Source organism: Saimiri boliviensis, chromosome 3, assembly GCF_048565385.1.
Source record: "Saimiri boliviensis isolate mSaiBol1 chromosome 3, mSaiBol1.pri, whole genome shotgun sequence".
Taxonomy (NCBI): domain Eukaryota; kingdom Metazoa; phylum Chordata; class Mammalia; order Primates; family Cebidae; genus Saimiri; species Saimiri boliviensis.
This window is the reverse complement of record NC_133451.1, coordinates 60,717,503-60,740,703: the sequence shown is the minus strand read 5'-3', so window position 1 is coordinate 60,740,703 and position 23,201 is coordinate 60,717,503. Positions and strand designations below refer to the sequence as shown.

The window sequence follows — 23,201 nt, the reverse complement described above, 5'->3', positions numbered from 1 at the left end:
GAAAAGGCCTTTGATAGAAAATTCACCATCTCTTCATTTTAAAAACTGTCAATATCCTAGGTATTGATGGAACATATCTAAAAATAATAAGAGCTATTTAAAACAAACACAAAGCCGATGTCATATTGAATGGGCAAAAGATGAAAGCATTCCATTTGAAAACCAGTAAAAGACAAGGATGCCCTCTCTCATCACTTGTTTAAATACAAATATCTGTGTAAAGCGTATACAAATGGAAAGAGAGAAAGTCAAGTTTTCTATGCAGATGACATGATTTTATATTTAGAAAACCCCATCATATCAGCCCCAAAACTTCTTGAACTGATAAGCAATTTCAACAAGGTTTCAGGATAAAAAATTAATGTGCAAAATCACAAGCATTCCTTTATGCCAGCAATAGACAAGCAGAGAGCCAAATCATGAATGAACTGCCGTTCACAATTGCTACGAAGAGAATAAAATACCTAGGAATACAGCTAAAGGGATGTGAAGGACCTCTTCAAAGAGAACTACAAACCACTGCTCAAAGAAATAAGAGAGGACACAAGCATATGGAAAAAAACAGTCTATCCTCATGGATAGAAGAATCAATATTATGAAAACGGCCATACTGCCCAAAGTAATTTATAAATTTAATTTTTTCCCATCAAACTACCATTGACATTCTTCATATAATTGGAAAAAAACATATTTTAAATTTCATATGTGATCAAGGAAGATCCTGTATAGCCAAGACAATCCTAAGCAAAAAGAACAAAGCTAGAGGCATCATGCTACCTGACTTCAAACTATGCTACAAGGCTACAGTAACCAAATAGCTTGGTACCGGTACCAAAGCAGACATATAGACCAACGGGAGCAGATCAGAGACCTCAGAAATAACACCATAAATCTACAACCATCTGATCTTCTACAAGCCTGACAAAAACAAGCAATGAGGAGAGTATCTCCTATTCAGTAGATGGTGCTGAAAAAACTGGCTAGCCATATGCAGAAAACTGAAACTGGATCCCTTTCTTACACCTTACACACACACAAAAAAATCATCTCAAAATGATTAAAGGCTTAAATGTAAAAGCCAAAACCATAAAATCTCTAGAAGAAAACTTAGGCATTACCATTCAGGACATAGGCCTGGGCAAATACCTCATTACAGACATATCAAAAGCAATTGCAATAAAAGCCAAAATTGACAAATAGGTTTGTTTAATTGACAAATTAAACTAAAGACCTTCTGCACAGTAAAAGAAACTATCATCAGAACAAACAGGAAACATACATAATGGCAGAAAACTTTTGCAATCTACCCGTCTCACAGTCATTTTCTAAAAATTATCTTCACAATGGGTTGAACAAATAGTAATATCAGAACAGGGATATAATCTTGAGAGTTACTGTAATAATTTGAATGCATTAAGTGTGACAGTCCTGAGCCAAATTTGTAGCACCAAAAATTGAAAGTCAGAAATAATTATGAATGACAAAAAAAGAATATTCTGGCTTATTACATTTTCTTTGCTATGGAAGATAAGGAAAAGCTAATGATTTAGGACTAAAGTTTTCAAGTCTGAATGTATTACATTTGGACTATCAGAATAGGTATGAGTTTGGATGTACATGATGAATTTTATTGTGGATGTGCTGTAGTTGAGGGTATTAGAAAAATCCTCAGGTGGAAATGTCTTATAGGTGATTGAAAATGAAGTAAAGTTTAGAAGAAAAGTCAAATTTAAAGATAGAACTTTAGGGATTCATTTTTGTGGATGTAATAGTCAATATTGTAATATTGGACAGAAGTCCTAGAAAGCAAAGAGTGGAGTCAAAAACATGAACCTGGGGAAGGCACACATCCAAAGTGTGAAAGCAAGAAAGGAAAGAGTGAAGGCAATATTTTCCACAAAGAGCTGTCCTTGACTCTGTCCCTTACTCTGTGTACGACATTATGAACATTATTTAGAATCTCTTTTTTTATTATTTTTTTTAATTTTTTAATTTTTTAATTTTTTTATTGCATTTTAGGTTTTGGGGTACATGTGAAGAACATGCAAGATTGTTGCATAGGTACACACATGGCAGTGTGGTTTTCTGCCTTCCGTCCCCTCGCCTGTATCTGTCATTTCTCCCCATGCTATCTCTTCCCATCTCCCCACCCCCCCGTCCCTCCCCCATTTCCCCCCAATGGACCCCAGTGTGTAGTGCTCCCCTCCCTGTGTCCATGTGTTCTCATTGTTCAACACCCACCTATGAGCGAGAATATGCGGTGTTTGATTTTCTGCTCTTGTGTCGGTTTGCTAAGAATGATGGTTTCCAGGTTCATCCACGTCCCTACAAACTACGTGAACTCATCGTTTTTGATGGCTGCGTAATATTCCATGGTGTATATGTACCACATTTTCCCTATCCAGTCTATCATCGTTGGGCATTTGGGTTGGTTCCAGGTCTTTGCTATTGTAAACAGTGCTGCAATGAACATTTAGAATCTCTTACGGTATACTAAATGTGTAAATCTGTGGTGCATTGTCATAAGTGTTTAAGACACTTCAGTTGAAATAAAATGAAGATGCAAACAGAGAGTTAAAAACAGAAATAAATGCAGATCCAAACAAAGAGAATTCCATGAGTGGAAGCCTACATTGCAAATTCCAGCAGAGAGGATGCTAAGAAAATCAGCAAGAAAATATCATTGGATTTGGTGATGATGTGATTAGTGACCTTTGAGACAAGAGTGTGAGTGTATTCAAATGCAGCAAAGTGATAGGAAAATAGTATTTCCAGAATTTATATCTGTACCAGCAAAATTCTTCTCTTCTGTATATGCTCATTCATGTTTTATATGGCATAATGGTGTCATTAACTTTTTGTCCTCATTTAAATAGAGAAACTGAGTCATGGAGTCCAGATACAGATTACAAACACTAAAGGCCATAATTTTAAATTTGGCATACTACTCCTTGGATATCAAACGAAATATTTTTTTCTTTTATTGCTACTGTGACAAGCACTTCTTTATGATGTGAACAGCTCATGCATGTAGTTAAATGGTATATAAGCAACAACCAATTCAAATTAAATCATTCCATTTTTAGATGTAAAACCCACCAAGCCATCTCATATCACATAATTGTATAATTCACTATGTAATTACATAATTGTATAATTCATTATGTAATTACATAATGCTTATGTGGTGCTTAAGAAATTGATGGGCTGACATTAAAGCAAAATGACTTAAACCTATCTTAATATGAAATGCAATGATCACATTACTAATAATAGGATTAGTCCTCAATTTTGAAATTGTATCCCTTAGGCTTAGGAAATATATGAGTTTTCGCTTGCACAACTTTAGAAACATTCAGAGGAAACCCCAGGAGAAAATACATTAAGAAAATGTCTATTTATTTGTCACATATTTTTAGTACTCCCTGATTAAAACTTCTTTATATCCAGTTAGCTGAGATCACAAATATATTTGGACATGAGTAATAGCAATCTCTTTCACAATTAGCCTCATCTTTAGTGATTCGTTCAGTAATAAAATAAGCCAGATTCTGGGACTTTGATCACTTCTTAGGGAGTGAAATATGGTATCACCAAAGGCTTGAGACTAAATTTAAAAGGACAGTATTCCTGTGATTTGGATTCTGCAGATATTACAGCTAGAGTCAGGAGTTTTCTATTTTAGTTATAAAAGTAAGGCATCACAATTTTTGCTGGCCAACAATGCGTTTAAAATAGATTTTTCATAAAAATGTTCTGTAACTATTGCTTTTTCAATACTGAGCATAAGGGATTTATGTAAATAAAAATTGCCCACAAGACACATGTCTGGAAACAATAAGACAGTCAACTTCTTTTAGAAAGTAAATGATGGGCCAAGTGTTGGTTTGTGCACTGAGGAAAGTATGTTCAAGGTCAGACAGAGTGCAATCTTTAAACTCATTACGGAGCAGCATGCCTACTGAGAGAGAAACAAGCAGAAATGCAAGTTGTGGTCAACGGAAACTTTCAGAAGCTTCCCTCAAGCCTTAACTGCCACTTCTACCAAAAGATTTTACCAGTGTCCTTAACTGCTCATCCTCTATCAAGACAATCACAGCACTATAATCCATTCATTATTTTTCCTTATTCTCTCCCTCCTCCCACTCTTCACCCTCTGATAGGTCTCACTGGGTTTTCTTCCTTTAGATGTGTCCATGTGTTTACATTTAGCTCCCATTTGTGAGAATATGCAGTATTTGGTTTTCTGTTCCTGTGTTAGTTTGCTAAGGATAATGGTCTGCAGCTCCATCCTTGTCCCTGAAAAGGACATTACCTCATTCCTTTTTATGGCTGCATAGTATTCCACAGTATATATGTGTATATATATATATCACCTTTTCATTATCCACTCTATCATTGATGTGCTTTTAGGTTGAGTCCATGTCTTTGCTATTGTGAATAGTGCTGCAATGAACATACATGTGCATATGTGTTTCTGATGGAATGATATATATTCATTTGGGTATATATCCAGAAATGAGATTTTGGGTTGAATGGTATTTCTGACTTTAGGAAGGTCAGGAAAAAAAACTAATGGATACTAGGCTAAATACCTGGATGATGAGATAATTGATACAACAAATCCACATGGCACATGTTTACCTATGCAATAAAACTGCACATCCTGCACATGTACTCCGCAACTTAAAAGTTAAAAAAATCTATTTCAAATTAATAAAGATATTTTAGTTATGTTAAAAAATATCTGCACTTTAGTATGGTCAATACTAGGCTTAACCAATTGATTGAGTAGACTATATTCAACCTGTTCCTTTGGTTTAATGAGATCAAGTAACATAGCCATTTTATTGGTCTTGCATGTATTTAGAATAACAGTATCTCTGAATACAAGTAAACCTCACAATACTGAATATTAAGATAACAAATAAGAATATTTTTATCCAGGTTTGGCTGGCAGGTTTGTCTGTCAATAGAATGCAAGCTATTTTCTGGGTAATGCATCTTCATATAACCACATCATAAAAACGGAAAGAAATTTGTTCATTTTTTGAGCTGAAAAAATTTTAAATCTGTAGTTAAATACATCCCATTAGTAGTTAACTTCTTTCTTAGAAAAAAATTTAGGAAGTATTTCCTTGAGAGACCAAGCTGTGACTGAGAGGCTTTTGACCTCACAGCAAGAAAATATACTTTTTGAGATTTCTATCAAAAGTAATATGAAAGTATGCCCAAATGCCAACTTTTTGGCAACACTCTGTGCATCTCTTCTTACAAATTCTCTTGATATAGATCAAAAAGTAACAGGAGAAATACTTATCATTTGTGCCTACTAATTTGGTGATTCTGTACCTCTGAAATACAACACCAAGAATGAGAAATGTCCCTATTGTAGAACTTGATAGAATATCCATTCTTTTTAATTGAACCAAACATTCTACTATCTATAAACATAATACAATAGCATTTAATATTAATGTAATAAACTACAAGAAAATTATTCATCCCTAAGACTGAGTAATTTAAAATATACTAGGTTAGGTTGTGCTATATCATGTTATGTTTTTGCATTTGATGATGTTATAATAACAGACTTAATAGAATGAAACGTTTGAATTATTATTAATTTTTAAAAAGCCCCTTTAAGCTATTTCTTCAGAATCCTAAAAATGTGGATTTATCTGCATTACCATTAGTGGCACTCTGATGGAAATATCTGGGAAGCTGTGTCTCTGATGGTTCATATTTTTATCTAAGAGAGAAGGTTGCCTAAGGGGAAATCACAGTTCTCTGACGTTAGTGCCTCATACCTCTTTTCTTCAAAATTTTAACCATTCTTTGGGCTCTGGAAGACTGATGCTGAAAAGTAAAAAAGAACGAGTAATTCTAGAATTCATATACTCTTTATTTGATTCATGATGAAGTGATGAAGTAAAACAGGAATAGTATTAATTACAGAGTATATCTGTTTATGCTATGGCTTGGAATTATTTTTTCTCAAAAAAGTTGAATTATCTATATTGTCACAGGTTCTTAAAGTGTTAAATATAAATTATCTAATGTATATTAGTAGCAATCATAAGGTCTGTAAATTATTACAGACATTTCTGGTGTTGTGAATGAATATCTTATAGCAGAGACTTGAAAGCATAGTTAAGCATAAAGGAAAAATGTATCCAACTAAATAATAACATTCATGCCATCAGTTGTCAGGATTGAAAAGTTAAACAGGTGGCATCCGAGTGTATTCACATAGAAATTGTTGCCACATTTTGCTTATTTTGCTTCTCTCTCTACCTCTTGCTCTCTTGCTATCTCTCAGATTTTCCAAGATCTATAGATCCCATATTGATTGGTAAGAGGACAATCTCTCCAGTCTTATTTTTAATTTCTAGCCTTTTTATAAAAACATGCCCTTGTCCCTCTTTGGACATGGGGAAAAGAAGAGTAATGTGTATTAATTTTACTCATTTTTAACACATTTTTGAAAAAAATTTATTAAAATTTAATTTACATATTATAAAATTTGCTCACTTGGAAAGTTAATTTCTGGAACTTCTAGATACTTCTGAGTATCCAACATATTGTGTGTAGGCATTATAATTATAGAATTTTTATACCACTTTTATTACACAAGTAAAACTGTTTTTTATATTTACTTATTTGTTGCTTTTCTGTAAATTAGAAGCTTTTCTTCTGATTTATAATGGTTTACCATTCATTGCTAAGGCCAGAATTTGTATTTTTCTCTCAATGCTTTTCTTTTTTTGCTTTGGATTATTAATAAAAGTTCTTAATATTTTTAAATAATTGAAAATATTTAGAATTATCTTCTTTGATTTTATTGCTTTTAATAGATCAAAAAATAGCTCAACATACATTCCAAAAAATTGCAAACAGTTAGAAATACCCAGCATTTTTCATTTCCTGTATCAATACTATATATTTACCTTTTATGTATCTAAAAATTATGTTTGAAATATACACACCTCCATCTGACTAAAGCCAGTATCAATTAGTTAACATATTCTTAAACACACATACTCTAATATTGATATTACTTTAAATTAATCAAATATAATCATGTGCTTTTTTGTAATTCTTAAAAAAACATCAATTTTTACTATAAAATGAAATCTATAATGCCTTGATAGGCACACACAGCCTTTTGTGAGTTGCATTCTTTCTACCATTCTAGATTCACTTGCTATGGGCTCTCCACATATACTCCTTTATGAGTTGTAAGAAGCAATTTACTTTGACTGAATTAATTGTAGCTCCTGTGTTTAATAAAACTTTTCAGTTTCTCTATCAACTTAGCTGGTAGGTACTATCAACAGCAGCCACTCGAGGCCCAGACAAAACATAACAACAAGGGATCCACTGGCATAAGTCCCTTCAAGAAGCCTCCCCATCACGGGAGGTCAGGGAGCACAGGCAGAGAAGAAAAAGAGGAAAGCATAGTCATTGTCAGTATATACTGCCGAATAGGGTGTGAGTTACCTTAAGTTCATAGATGCCTGAGTTGTCCATTTAAGGGAAACCTCAGGAAAGAGAGGAGCTCAGTATCCTAGGGTAGAGAGATGTCTCTAAGTTCTTATCTCCGGCCACCAGCTACTGCCATTTGGATGAGATGTAGAACTGAAACTGTGTCAAGGGTGACTGAGTCCTGCCTCTGGCAAGAGAAAGCTAAACCAACATTTAAATTGCATGTCAAGGCAACATGTAATTGGAAGCATTCACTATACATCACATACCTTGAAACCATTTTATGTGCAATTTTCTCTTTTGGAAATACCATATTTTTAGTTCACTGGATTCCTCACCATTTTAGATAAGTATACGTTCGCTAAGACCCTTAGCCTATTAGATGTCTTTTTCTGTGCTTCCACAGCACGCTGTTTCTACCTCTAGAACTGCTAACACAATGATGCTAAAAATGTTAATGTTGTCATCTCTAATATCCACAGTACATAAAAGCATGTAAACAACTATGCATCACATCAGTAGTTAATAAATCTTTGCTATTGACTGCATAAATTCATAAATGAATTATCCACCAACATAATAATCATCTTAGGTATAAAATATATAAAAGCTTATATTTACAAAATGTGGGATTTGTGTATTACCTAGTTTTAAACATCCTTATAATCTAATTTGAAAGATAAGGAAACTGAAGCAAATTGATATTAAACCCTTGGCTAAGACATATAAACAGCAGAAAAAGAAGCTGGAATATAAATACAAGAAGATAGAAAAGCATGCACAGACAGATATCGTTAAATACATGGATTTCTTTATAGCAATTAGAAAAAAAAAGAACCAAAATAAATTTTAATCATATATTCCCCCTTTTTCAAAAAAGTTTCTCAAAATGTAAATTTCAACAGGCACTAAAACATTCCAATTAAATCTTGCACTCTTTACCTGATTTAGCTAGTTTTTAGTTCATATGAATCTAAATTAAGTCACAAATGCCTTCGCTACTTATTTAACACAGTGGAATAATTTATTTGGATTACTCTTCAGTTTTGTATATTATCTCTTAAACCTGACACAAATTCTTAGGTCTCACCTAATTTTCTAAATATAAAGTAAACGTTTAAAGTATCACATTAAAGAAGGCTGGAAGGCAGGTTTCAAAGTTTTCTCTCCATGATCCCTACCACCTGGTGTTCATGCCCTTGTGTGGGGCTGGATCTAGTTACTTCTAACCAATAGAACAAAACAAAGGTGATTGAATGCCTCTTCTCTGATAAGATTACAAAACATTTTGACGACATCTCTTTAGAAGACTCTTGCTGACTTTGATGAGCACTCTGCCACTTTGCAGAAGTCTACATGATAAAGAACTGTGAGGAAGTGAAAGCTGCCAGCCACTATTGAGTGAACTTGAAAAGTACAGCCTTCACCACTTGAGGATTCAGATGAAAGTACAGACTGTAAGCCAATACCTTTATTGCAGTCTTGTGAGTGACTGTAAAGCAGAGGACCCAGCTTAGCAATGTGCAGATTCCTGACTCACAGGAAGAAGTTATGGGAAAAGAAATGTGTGTTTGTGTGTTGCTTTAAATGATCATGTGGCAGTTGTTGTATGCAATAGATAACAAATGTAAGAGGGTACTCACTCAAATTTGTATACACAGACAGATAAAATTGCTTCCTGAAGGGATCTGGTGTGGTTGCTTAATGCTAAGACCCATAGCCACTAGAAAATAAAAGAACTGAAATAAATTTTAATCATATATTTGCCCTTTGAATAAGCCTTTTCAATTTAATTCAGTCCAAAATGTAATCATCTTGGGTAGCATAACTTTCATTGTGTACTTCACTTACAATCATAAGGTATAAATAATTAGGCTTTATTTACTTTATAAATTTTAGGTTTTATATAAAACAACCTAGGTTATAGTTCCATTCATATCTTCTAACTAAGCATAATTAATTCAAATTCCAGTTAAAGTCCTGTATACAAATAAATTTCAGTAATAAAATTTGTTATTTTATGGGGATTCTCATTTTAAAAATAAATTACAAATGTCAGGCTGTTATCCCCTATGCTAAGTTTTCCTCAACATAAGTAAAAGAGAAAGGAACCTAATATTTTGGTTTTTGGTATTTGTTATGTATTAGACATTTACATAAATCATCTCATTTAATACTAAGAACATTTTTTGAGCAAAGGTAAGTTTGAATTTAAGCATACATTGCATCAGACAGTTCTGACTTTCAAACTATTCTTTGGCTTAAAAAAATGAATAGAGAATCAGGGCCCTCATTCTACCACTTTAAACACGATTTTCGTCTCTAGAGGATTAAAGTGACTACTGACAGTAATCACATACAGTAACCTATAAACAGATTTTGTGATGTAGGGATATTAAGTTATTTTATGAAAGTGAAAAACAAAAACAAAAAGACATAATTTTGATACCTCCCAAAAGAAGTAAAAATAAAGTAACTCTGAACTTTAGGCAATGCTTAAGATTCTTATTTGCAATGCAATTTAAACAATTTTCTGAACTTTATATGGAACATTAATTATACAGTTCAAGATGAGTATTGCAGTGGATTGAATCAGATTCCACAGTGTGATATCTGAAAGTATTTGGCCATGAATGAATAATTTGACCTCCATGCTGTATGACACTCTGGTGTCTGGTTCAGTGGTTTACAAGTATGATAAAACAGAAAGGGGTTAGACAAGTTCATTATTTAGGCCGTTTTTTTGCTTATACTTTAATTGATAATCTGAATTTTATTCACATCACTGATAAAAGTTACTTAAATATTTTTCTATCCAAACTTGTGAACCAATCATTGTTCTGCTTTCTCTGTGAAAACTGGAAATTATTGAAGCATTGAATGCAAGTATTTAAAGAGCCACTCCACTAGCTTAATGAAGTAATCTTAATACATATCTTCATTTTACAGCTTAAGAAAACTGCAGAAATGCTGTGGCCCAGAGCGACCTCCCGAGAAGCCATGGAAACATGACAGCGGTGCGGCGGACTTGGAGTGGGTCACCGACTATGCAGAGGAGAAGGAGATCCAGAGTTCCAATCTGGAGACGGCCATGTCTGTGATTGGAGACAGAAGGTCCCGGGAGCAGAAAGCCAAACAGGAGCGGGAGAAAGAACTGGCAAAAGTCACTATCAAGAAGGAAGATCTGGAACTGATAATGACTGAGATGGAGATATCTCAAGCAGCAGCAGAACGCAGCTTGCGGGAACACATGGGCAATGTGGTAGAGGCGCTTATTGCCCTAACCAACTGATGCGTGCTTTCTTAGATATACCTACTGGATTAATTTATGGCAAATTTTTTTTGGTCTTTAAAAAAAAAAAAAGAGGGACCGTGTGCTGTGTCGCGCGCAGTTAGGCAGCAGCCCGTGGAGCTGTAGCCGTCATGGGAGTGAGCCATGAAGCACTACGAGGTGGAGATTCTGGATGCAAAGACAAGGGAGAAGCTGTGTTTCCTGGACAAGGTGGAGCCCCATGCCACCATTGCGGAGATCAAGAACCTCTTCACCAAGACCCACCTGCAGTGGTACCCCGCCCGCCAGTCCCTCCGCCTGGACCCCAAGGGCAAGTCCCTGAAGGATGAGGATGTTCTGCAGAAGCTGCCTGTGGGCACCACGGCGACATTCTACTTCCGGGACCTGGGGGCCCAGATCAGCTGGGTGACGGTCTTCCTAACAGAGTATGCGGGACCCCTTTTCATCTACCTGCTCTTTTACTTCCGAGTGCCCTTCATCTATGGCCACAAATATGACTTCACGTCCAGCCGGCACACAGTGGTGCACCTCGCCTGCATCTGCCACTCATTCCACTATGTCAAGCGCCTGCTGGAGACGCTCTTCGTGCACCGTTTCTCCCATGGCACCATGCCTTTGCGCAACATCTTCAAGAATTGCACCTACTACTGGGGCTTTGCTGCGTGGATGGCCTATTACATCAACCACCCTCTCTACATGCCACCTACCTACGGTGCTCAGCAGGTGAAGCTGGCATCGCCATCTTTGTGATTTGCCAGCTTGGCAACTCCTCCATCCACATGGCCCTGCAGGACCTGCGGCCCACTGGGTCCAAGACTCGGAAGATCCCGTACCCCACCAAGAACCCCTTCACGTGGCTTTTCCTGCTGGTGTCCTGCCCCAACTACACCTACGAGGTGGGGTCCTGGATCGGCTTTGCCATCATGACGCAGTGTCTCCCAGTGGCCTTGTTCTCCCTGGTAGGCTTCACACAGATGACCACCTGGGCCAAGGGCAAGCACTGCAGCTACCTGAAAGAGTTCCGGGACTACCCGCCCCTGCGCATGCCCATCATCCCCTTCCTGCTCTGAGCGTTCACCCCTGCCTGGGCTCAGTCCCCACCCCGGGGGCATCCCAGGGTAGGGGCGGGGCTCACAGTTCTCCAGCACCTGGAATAAAACCCACCTGCCCCAGATGAGAAAAAAAAAAAAAAAAAAAAAAAAAAAAAAAAAAAAAAAACTCTTACGAAATAGGAAGAAATAGTAGGTGGGGTGCTGGACTGTATTTTTTCTTTGATAGTTGGGTTAAGGTGAATCTCTAAGTACTACAAATTAGGGGAAAAAAAATCTTTAAAATAAGTTCCTGAAAAGTTACCTTTACTTAATTCTACTCCTTCAGGATTAGCACTTGAGGTAGTTTTTTTCCTCAACCTTCTTTACATTTTTATGTAGTCTCCCTACAGATCTGGACTTTAACCTTCCCATACACACATGAGGATCATTCTGAAATCCCTAACTCCAGTTCCAACTTCTCTGCTGATCTTCATGTTCACCTTCACAGCAGCATCTCCACCAACCATCCGGAAAGCACCTCAAAGTCATAGATAACCTTTATTATTTGCTACATTCCTGCCCCAAAAAACTAATACAATAGGTCAAAAAGTTGTTAGTTTCTTTATTGACCATTTGTATATCATCTAATTGAAATGTCTTTCAAGTCTGTTGCCAGTTTTTCTTTTCTTTTTTAAATACATATTTGATGTACTATGTTGCCAATTGTTCTACAGAGTAATCTGTTAGTTCTAGCATAGCCTCCACAGCCTGTATAGACAGTCTTTTCATAATAATTGAGTGTATCTCCCATTGAACCAGGGGGTACTATATCTTTTTCTTTGTAAGCCAGATATCAAGCATAATACTGACACAAAATATGTCAAAATCCATAATAAAATATTCATTAAATAATATAAACAAACAATTCATAAGTACACAATTATAAAGTGAATACTAACTGTTCAGTTTTCCTGTCTCTGTTAAAAATGGATCTAAATGAACTTCCAAAGGAGAACTTAGCAAAATTTCTGATTTCATTAGAATAGATGATCACAACAATACTGAGCCCCAGTGGTAAGCCTGCTGATATAATCCAACCAGTATTGGCTCCCTTTCCTTCTGTCTCAGTTCCCCATTCTTCTACTGATGCTTGGCTAGAATTGCCTTCCAAACAACTTATGCTCTAATCTTAGCCTCAGGGAAGCCCACAAAGAGGAAAAAAAAAAAAAAAAAAAAGAAATGCTGTGAATTTTCTAGGAATAAATAGCCCTAAAATTAGTGCTATAATTTACCTGTATCATCTAAGCATTCATGCTTAATGATACCTATTAATATATATTTATTGTAAGTTAAGATTCTCTTGTCTTAAGAAACATTGTTAAATCTTAAATTTTGAAAACTGAATTTTGAATCATGAATATAGAAATTATTCTCAAGCTTTTCAAGTGAAAAAATATTATTTAAGTAGAGATCTTCAAATTAGTCAATATATTTCTTAGGTGTGAGAATCAGACGTTCGAAATGCTTAAGTAGTTATGGGATTCAGAATTCTCCAGAAGCACATCCATAGATGTTGAAGAAGCAGGACCCAATCATTACTACTTAATGAAAATCATTTCAGGAGAATGTATATGAAAAGATAGGAAAATTTGGCCTGGGCTAATCTTTTCTGGAGGCAGTATCTGATTCCCTTCTAAGGCTAATGAAATGTAACTGCTTGTCCATGCTCTTCATCTTTTCTTATCTCTAGGACTTCATGGGTACCACTATTGTAGGATTTCACAATTTTTTTTGTCAAATACACAAAAAAATGAATGAACCTGGTGTTGGCAATTAGGTACATTCTACAGCCTTTTCTAAAAACCTCTCCAAATCTTTTCCCCAACGCATTGATTTTATATTAATCTAGAGTTTACCGTAACTATAGCAAAATACTTCCATTCTTTTGTTGTGACCGAATCAAATCATGACATTACCTTATCTTAGGTAATATATAAAACAAATAAAAATTTGCCTTAATGAACAGGTGATATTTAAACTTTTCTGAAAATTACCTTTAGAAAATGCATTATGATTATTAACTTGTCCTATGAGAGAAAACTTCTGTGTGTTGGTGGGGCTTGGGAAGTTGGCCAAGGAATCAAAAGCCAGCTTCAACAATCTTATGTAATCAGCAACCTCCAGGGGGCTACCTAGGAAGCAGTTGAGCATTATTGCTTTGTGCAGTGGTAGTCTCACAGTGCTATATTCCCAGCACTATTCCCATCACATAAGACCATAAAGATAATTGGATCTTACACACAACTTCCTAGGTCCAAGTTTCTCTATATGCAGAATGTGGTTATTAGTTCTATGTTTTCTCACAGAGCCGCTTTGCATGTTAATGAGATCATGACTACTGCTTCCTTCGAGTTCTTTGAACTAAGGAACTCTATACATAAAAGACGCTATTATTTCACTGCTCTTGTTACTCACTAAAGGAATAGTTCCTGAAAATACAGCCTTTCACTTGCTCTGTGTGTAAAATCTCTGCTGCCTGCAATGGGAGGGCTTATACGATATAATTACAGGAATCTGCCTGTTCTGTAGAGTATTGTACAGTAGCGTTCCAAATCGTTTCTAAAGAAAAGAGATGCTAACATCCACCCACACTTCATCAAACACTGGTAATGCAAAACACTGACTCCAGATGTCCACAGCTTGCTTCCAAAAAAGCCTCGTCTCAGGGAACTCTGAAGTATAAATGTTAAAAAATGGTCCCTGAAATGTGAGTATTAGGGCTTCATCACTAACTCCATGAATACTTTTTGGATTCTTGATGACATTTTCATCTACATTTTGTTTTAGGAGCTTTCTTTTTGTACTCTTTTGAATATAGAGAGATTAACAACACTGGCAGTGCAATTAATCTTGACAGGCCTAAGAGCTTTCCCTCCCATTTCCCTATTTTTCATCAGTTTATAAAAGACTAAATTGGTGATGAATAGAGACAAAACCATAATACTTATTCACGCAGTTTTCGGCATCTACAGTACTATTACAATACATAATGAATGCATTTTATTAAAGTAATTTAGGTAAAGTATCAGAGTATAATTTAGCAATGGGCAAATAGATGATGTAGAGAGGACTTTTTTTAAAATCATGTAACACTAAATATGGGAGCATGCCGTAAGACACAAGTTTGAAATTATTTTAATTTCGTATATTCTACTATTAGCAATACATCATAGCATTGTGTTAATATTTTTCTTTAAATAGGATTCGTTAAAATATTAAATGATATTATTGATATTCATTTATTTGCATTACTTCAGTTTTCAGAAATATCTGACCAGAATTTATGTGTTCTTACTATACCAATTATTGGCTTAAGTATTCTAAGAAGGCCTTCCTTTATCATCATAATTTCAACATTTTTCCATAGTTTTTAATATTTTGAATATAATATCAGTTATAGTCAGTCTTATAATATGCATTATATAATATGTTACAGTTTTCCTTGTAGTTCATTCATATCTGGGCCTATTGAAAAATACAAGGCATTAGCGTTCTGAAATCAGTTTCTAAGTAAGACAGCTGAGTAGCCCACATTCGGTTCTCCAGCTTCTTATCTTTATACTAAAAACTATTTTAATGTACACAGAAACTAAGTGAGAATTATTAGGAAGTTACAGAAACTAAGATAATATTTAATCCACCATTCATAAATATATGGATTAGTGTCGCATCTTCTTAGTGTTCTATGAAAATATCCATATTGTCCTTCTTTATTTTGTGCAATCTGTTTTTGTGTATCTGCTTATCTACATCTCTCTTCTTTCTAAAACTATTTCAAACATATTATAATGTTTCAATATTATAAATATTTATTAATGTAAAAATTAACTAAACTTTTACCTCACTTCACGGTCTTCAAAATAATCAGTGAATGATTAAAGATCACAAATTCCAAATTTTTGTAATGTCTCTGTTAACATATATATATATACACACAATATAAAAATAATATAAATGTATGTATGTCTTCATGCACATTTTAGATCCATGGTCATAATACATTGCCCAGACAGAAAAATATTTCCCAGATTAAGATTATTGAAATATTTGTATTTGGTGTGAGTGTGTGCATACATGAACACATATTTGCTTATTGTACATGCATTTTTTTAAAAAAGTATTTTATTAGTGGTTCAGTGGTTTTATTAGCATTTTATTAGTATTTTTCAGTGGTTCAGTTTCCTCCAGATAATCAACAGGCAACGATTGATTACATGTAATACAAAGGATGTCCAAATATTAATGTGATATTTTCCATCAAAGGATACAACTATTGGTCAAGTTTCAAAAAAATGGTGCTTTCTTGTATAAATAAACTGTTATTGACATAACAGTAAAATTAGAGAAATAAGATGCATAACTTTAGATCTGATATTCTTCTAAATTGGTAATATTTTAGTCTGCATGTTAAGTATTATTTTAAAAATAATTTATATTGTTATCCTGAATAAAAAAATAATATAAAATCCATACATTTCAGCAATTCTAAAGGCATTTTGGAAATGCCAAATGGGCCTCTGCCCCATTGATATGAAATGTCATATATATATATATATATATATATATGCATTGAACTAAGAAACTCTATAAGTAAAAGATGCTATTATTTCACCGCTCTTGTTACTCACTAAAGAAATAGTTAACATATGCATCCTATACTAATTATTGGCTTAAGTATTCTAAGAAGGCCTTTCTTTATCACCATAATTTCAACATATATATACAATAATTTATATTTTATATTGCATAGATATATGCTATTTTAGTGAAATATTTCTATAATGTGCGTATATATATTCAAATCATGCATGTCTATCTTATTCTCACACATTTTCGCTTTTTTATGTGAGTATGTTTACTATATACTCCCAAGATTTTGGCCTTTGCCTCAACTGTAGCTGTATCAGAATAACAAGAGCGCTGCACTGATTTTCACATAAACCAAACTTTGGAATTATTCTCTCCTCTCCAAAAAGAGGCAAAACTATGTTGTTTTTTTTTTTAATTTTAATTTTAATTTTATTTTTATTGCATTTTAGATTTTGGGGGTACATGTGAAAAACATGCAAGACTGTTGCATAGATACACACATGGCAGTGTGATTTGGTGTCTTCCTCCCCATCACCTATATCTGGCATTTCTCTCCATGAAAACTGTGTTTTAATTAATGAATGAACGTTTGAGAAACTAATGCCATTCACCTTCATCCTGTTCTCGGTTTTTCAGGTGTATAGGAGAGGCAGACTTACAGACACCTTCTAGTACCAAGAAAGTGGTTAACTCTAGAAAAATAGAATTAAAATAAATACCTATTTAAAACCACACACAAAATTAAATTTCAGATGTATTATAGATTAAAATGGAGCATAAAGTACTTTGAAATATAATTTAGGTAAATATATTTTAAAAAGTAAAGTATAAAAGAATAAAATATATGTTTAATTATATAAAATAGCAAGTTTCTATATAGATTTAAAAGTAAAGGGCAAAGAGGAAGAAAAAATATCAAACGCACGTCATTAAAACAATTAATACTTCTAATAAATACATTTTCATCAACCCAATCAAAATGAACAAAAGGTGAATCTACAGCTGTGAAAAAGAAAATATCAAAGACCAGCAAATAAAAACAACTGAGATAATTTTTAAAAATTAATACATTGGCAATATACAAACATCCACACTCACACACATATAAACAAAATACTCCAGTATCAGTGGGAGAATAGTAAGTAATTTTGATTTACTACATGTGGGAGTATAAATTATTCAGTAAATGTAGAAAGAAACAAATTGACATGAATCAAAATCGTATACTAACATTTGGAACAGTAATTATACTTCTACAAATATATTCTGAAGAATTTTTCATGATGTTGGTTTATGGTATATTAAGAAGCAGAACAATCTAATTTCTGACAGTAAAAGGTTATTTGAAGTTCATTTTGAGTATTCAGTGGAACATAATACAATCTTAATTAAATGGGAAAATCATGCCCAAAATGCATTCTGAATCTAGTAGGAAACACTGATAGCATTACCTGAAATAATTTGACAAATTTGAAGAAAAAAAAGATTATGCCATTCATAACTGATATTCTTCAGACTCAAATGAGGCCAGATTAAACTAATATTCAAATATACTTAGTATTTCATACTGCATCCTCCCTTCTTAAGGAAATACTTTTCAGCATTTCTATTGGTCCATGAAAGCGTCTCACTGGTTCTCATGAATGAGTTTCCTTCAAATAAAAACTATGTCTATTTTGCCATATTTCCTACAGACAAAACCCATTCCATCTTTTCTCCATAGCTGGTCTTCAAGACTTTTTTCCAATGTAAGTTAACAAATTTCTATTTTCTGTATTAAAGTTTAAAGTAAAAGAAAATCAAAATAAAATAGCAACGCTTTTGTTACTGCTTTGAAACTGCTGGTCTCCAGTAGTAATTGGATATTTAACTTGAAGAAAATGTCCTGTGTTACTTGATACTTCAATAAATATGGCCAGTTAATGGTGTACAGCACGCTAAACTTCAAAATCTCTATAATGCTTCAATTATTGTGGAAAATGTGTTACAAAAAAATATATGCTTTAAAATACTTATTAGCTGAACACACTTTAATAAATAAGAAATCATATTGATTTAAGTGGATTAAAATAATTTTGTATATTATTTTAGATTCTGGAAAGTTTTAACTGCAATAATAGAGTACTATACTTGACAGTGACTTGAATTTGTTTAAAAATGGGACAAATATTGAGGGAAAATGAAAATTATCTCAAAGAAACACAAATAATCATTAATCTCCTTAAACTCAGCTTATGTATCAAATGACTGTAAGTCTTAAGCAGTGCTCCTGATTACATGTTCCAGTATATCTGTAATATGCTTTTCAAATAATTTACAGCCTGGTTGTGAGAAACTCATCTGAAGATCATTGGAACGATATTGTTGGTAATCGCAGTTGACCAGTGCATACACCAGTAAGGGAAAAACAAACTGAAGACTTTCCTTCCTTCCCAATTCCATCACATTCACCAACTAGTTTGCTAACAAGCAGTTATTGTTTATTCAGTACATGTATATCTATGTTATATGTGCAATACTGCCATTAAATATGCATCATTCTGTACGTCAAATTTCTTTACTTTTTAGCAGTCTTTTAAAATTTACCCCATAACACAAACCCTACCCCCATACACAGGACTCATAAATGTATATACACACAAAAATGCAGATAAAATAACTCAGTATCATGAATAATTTCTACTTCCAGATAGAAGATGAATAAAATTTGGTCCCCAAACTCACTGAAATATTATTCATAAGAAATTTCAACAGATAAGTCCAATTGCTAAAATCTGAACTTTATTGTAACTACAAAACTTCACATTCTAAAATTCATTTATTTTTAATGTTATAGATTTAACAAATACAAGAGCAGTTTTGTCATGTGGATATATTTTATAGTGATGAGGTCTGCACTTTTAGTGTACCTATTACCCAAATAGTTTACAATGTACCCAGTAATTTTTTTCTCTCATCCTACTCACATCCTCCACCCTTTTGGAGCCTCCAGTGTCTATTATTTTACTTCAATGTCCATATGCACACACTGATTAGGTCCCACCCATAAGTGAGAATATATAGTATTCAACTTCTGTTTCAGAGTCATTTCAGTGAGGATAGTGGCTTCCAGTTCCATCCATCTGGCTGTAAATATATTATTTTGTTCATTTTTATGGTTGAATAGTATTCCATGGTGTGTGTATGTGTGTGTGTGTGTATACACATACATATATGTAAATGCATATAAACACACACACATACACACACCATGGGATACTACTTTTTATTTATCCAGTCATCAACAGATATATTATCACATTTTACTTTGTAAATACATATCATACATAAGTCACATTTTATTTATCCAATACTCTGTTTCTGTTGATTAACACTAAGGGGATTTCATATCTTACCTGTTTTGAATAGTGATATGACAAACAAGCAAGTGCAGGTGTCATATTGATATAATGACTTATTTTCAATTGGGTAAGTACCTACTAGTGGTAGATTGAGTGGTAGTTCTATTTTTAGTTCTTTGAGAAATCTCCGTACTGTTTTTCAAAAAGGTAGCACTAATTCATATTACCCCCAACAGTGTATAAAAATTCATTTTTCTCCACATCATCAGCAACATCTGTGATTTTTAACTTTTTAATAATAGCAATTGTGACTCATGTAAGATAGTATCTGGTGGTTTTAATTTTTAATTTTTCTGCTGATTAGTGATTTAAGCATATTTTCGTTTTTGTAGGCTAGTCGTATGTCTTTTGTGTAATATCTTTTACGTTCTTTGACCACTTTTTAATGGGATTATTTTTGTTTTTCTTTCTTTGTTGTTATTAAGTTTCTTGTAGATTGTATATATTAACCATTTATCAGATGCATAATTTGCAAATATTTTCTCCAATTTTGTAGGTTGCATGTTTATTTTGTTGATTATTTTTTTCTGCAAAAGCTTTTTCAGTTAAAGTTCCATTCATTTATCTTTGTTTTCATTGCATTTGCTTTTGAGGATGTCCTTATAAATTATTTGCCTAGGCCAATGTCTAGAAGAATTTTTCATAAGTTTTCTTCTAAAGTTTTATAGTTCTGGGTTTTATATTTAAGTCTTTCATCTAAAGTGAGTTAATTTTTTATATGGTGAAAGATATGGGTCCAGTTTCATTCTTCTGCATATGAATATCCAATTATTCCAGCACCATTTATTGAATAGGATGTGATTTCCCAGTATATATTATACCACAAGTCTATAGTAACCATAACACCATGATGCTGGTATAAAAGTAGACCTATAGATTAATGGAACATAATCTATAACCCATAAATAAATCCATACATACCTACCATTAACTGATCTTCAATAACTTTTGAAATTGTATGTGATGGTTCTCAAACACTTCTTTTCATCTTCTGAGTTGTTACACTATCTTTCCCACTACAGTAATTCAAGCAACCCCTCACAAGAAGGTGTCATTTTCCAATAAAGCTATGAATCCTAGTATAACAATAACAATCTCTGTCTGGGAGTCTCAAACTGATGGCTAGAAGACAGTATTCCAGCCTAAAGAGGGAAATCGATATATAAGATTAAAAATGAATACACTAACAAAAATGGATATTTTATTGAATTTCAATGGAAAATCACAATAGAAACATTGTATTTGTCTTGCCAGTAATGGCAGATAACCTTTAATATGTATCCACTGTTTACCAGGTTCATTTCTAAGAACTTGCAATGAATTAAGAAATTTAGTAGTCATACACTATGAGGGAGAAAATATTATAATTTCCTTTTTAAAGACAAAGAAACTGAGAAACAGGAGTTCAGTGATTTGCCAGGGATTATAGTCCTGATAAGTGGCAGAGCTGGGTGCCTAGATGGAGTTCATGCTGTAAGTCTCTGTACTATATGATTTCTCCATGACAGAAATAGACTGAATCTAAATACATGTTGCATGCTTTAGTTATGGCACACCCTGTGCAGTCCATCAGAATCCCTCCACTTCTAATTGACATTTCCTCACAGGAACCAGAATAAAGTGTCCATCAGTATACTTGCATTTCTACTTTTTCTATAGCATGTGTGTGTGTGTGCATGTGTGTATTCACACTACATATATCATATATATAGTGCAACATATATATGACATATATACACATGCATCTATGTATGTGTATATACATATTTATATTTACAAGTGCAGCTTAATGAACTATAAATCAAGAGATTGAGTGCATTTTTAAAGAATGGTAATGAGCCTACATTATTCTTTGTGTGTGTAAACAACATTATTACTAACAATATAAGTAAATACTTGTTTTATATATTAGGACACCACTGTTAACACTTGAGTTTGTCATCTTTTTTCTATCTTTCCAAATATTTCATTCTTTTATTTAATGAACATCTTTATATTTTCCAACATCTTGGAGACCTTCGGTTGTATAACCTTTCCTTGAGCCCAAATCTCTTGCCATTCTTGGGTTTATTTTCATTTTTAACAATTTTGTTAAATCCCTAATGGTGCCCTGCTTCAGCTATTTCATTTCAGTCACTTCATTCTAGTCCCATTGCACTTATTCTGCACCTACACTGCCAAATCTCACTATTGAAGCAATCCAAAAATCATCTTTTCTTTCCACATTTTGGTGCCAAATTTATTCCCTTGCCAAATCCAATGGATGACTGAGTCCCGTATGAAATTCTCATTGATTTTCTTTTTTTAAAAAATCATCTTATTACCTCATAAACAATTTTGTCTAGATAGTTTGCATTTTAGCTCAAGGCCTCACTCCACATTTCTCAATGGATTTCTAAATATACAGAATTGAGGTCCTATTCTCTAGTCACGTCCCCTCCTCTTCTTTCACACTGCCAACAGAATGATCTTTAAAAAGGCGTCTGTTTGTCTAACAGCTTGCACGATTTTGTGGCTGTCCATGGCCTATGCAATGAAGGTCAAATTTTTTGACTCCCATTTCATGTTCTGAACTGTTATTCAAGTTGTGATTACAGCAGAACTCAGTCTCTGTGTATAACATTGATTTGCACTGTATCATCAGAATATAAAATCTTTTTGTCTCCATTTTACCAGCTTCCTTGATTTTCTAATAGTTTAGCAGTCAGTTTTTGTTCCTTTTATAGAAATCTGTAGAAAACTGTAAAAATGTGTAATATGTAGCTTTAATGGTATGTAGGCATTTTCTTTGTAGAATTCCTATGACTTCCTTAGAAAGAAATCACATACTTACAAATTATTTCTATATAATTAATGACAGCGGCATACGCAGAATAATGAAAATTTATTTTAATTTAATGTGAGATTCTATTATTGCTCAGAAGTAATTTTTCAAACATATATATGTTTGATTTTTTCCTTAATCAAACAATTTTTATCTTTAGAATCTGAAGTTGTATTTCTTTGAGGGAGAAATTGTATTTTTTGCCTGGAGTGTAATGACTTTACTATTCAACTCCATGTATGTCTAAGTGGTCAGCTGAGGAAGGTTGCTTATATCTATGCTTGCATGAATTGTGCTTGTGTGTCTGTCATCCTGTTTGCAGCTCTTTAGTCATGTTTCATCTGCCTTAAATCTTATAGTGGGTACTAAAATATAAGACAGCCCCCTTTAGCACCTCTTATTCAGCCAGACCATTCTCTTTTCTGCTCGTAGGACATACTATTTCCTTCTTTTATTACTTTCCATTGACTCTGGCTTTACATCTTGCTGCTGAAAATCTACATGAGACCTCCGTT

At 33.7% G+C, this 23,201-nt stretch overlaps 1 pseudogene; it reads left to right on the top strand.

Moving 5' to 3' along the window:
* Positions 1-10,861: 10,861 nt before the first annotated feature.
* LOC101050669 (very-long-chain enoyl-CoA reductase pseudogene) lies at positions 10,862-11,982 on the top strand (annotated as a pseudogene).
* The last annotated feature ends 11,219 nt before the right edge of the window (positions 11,983-23,201 follow it).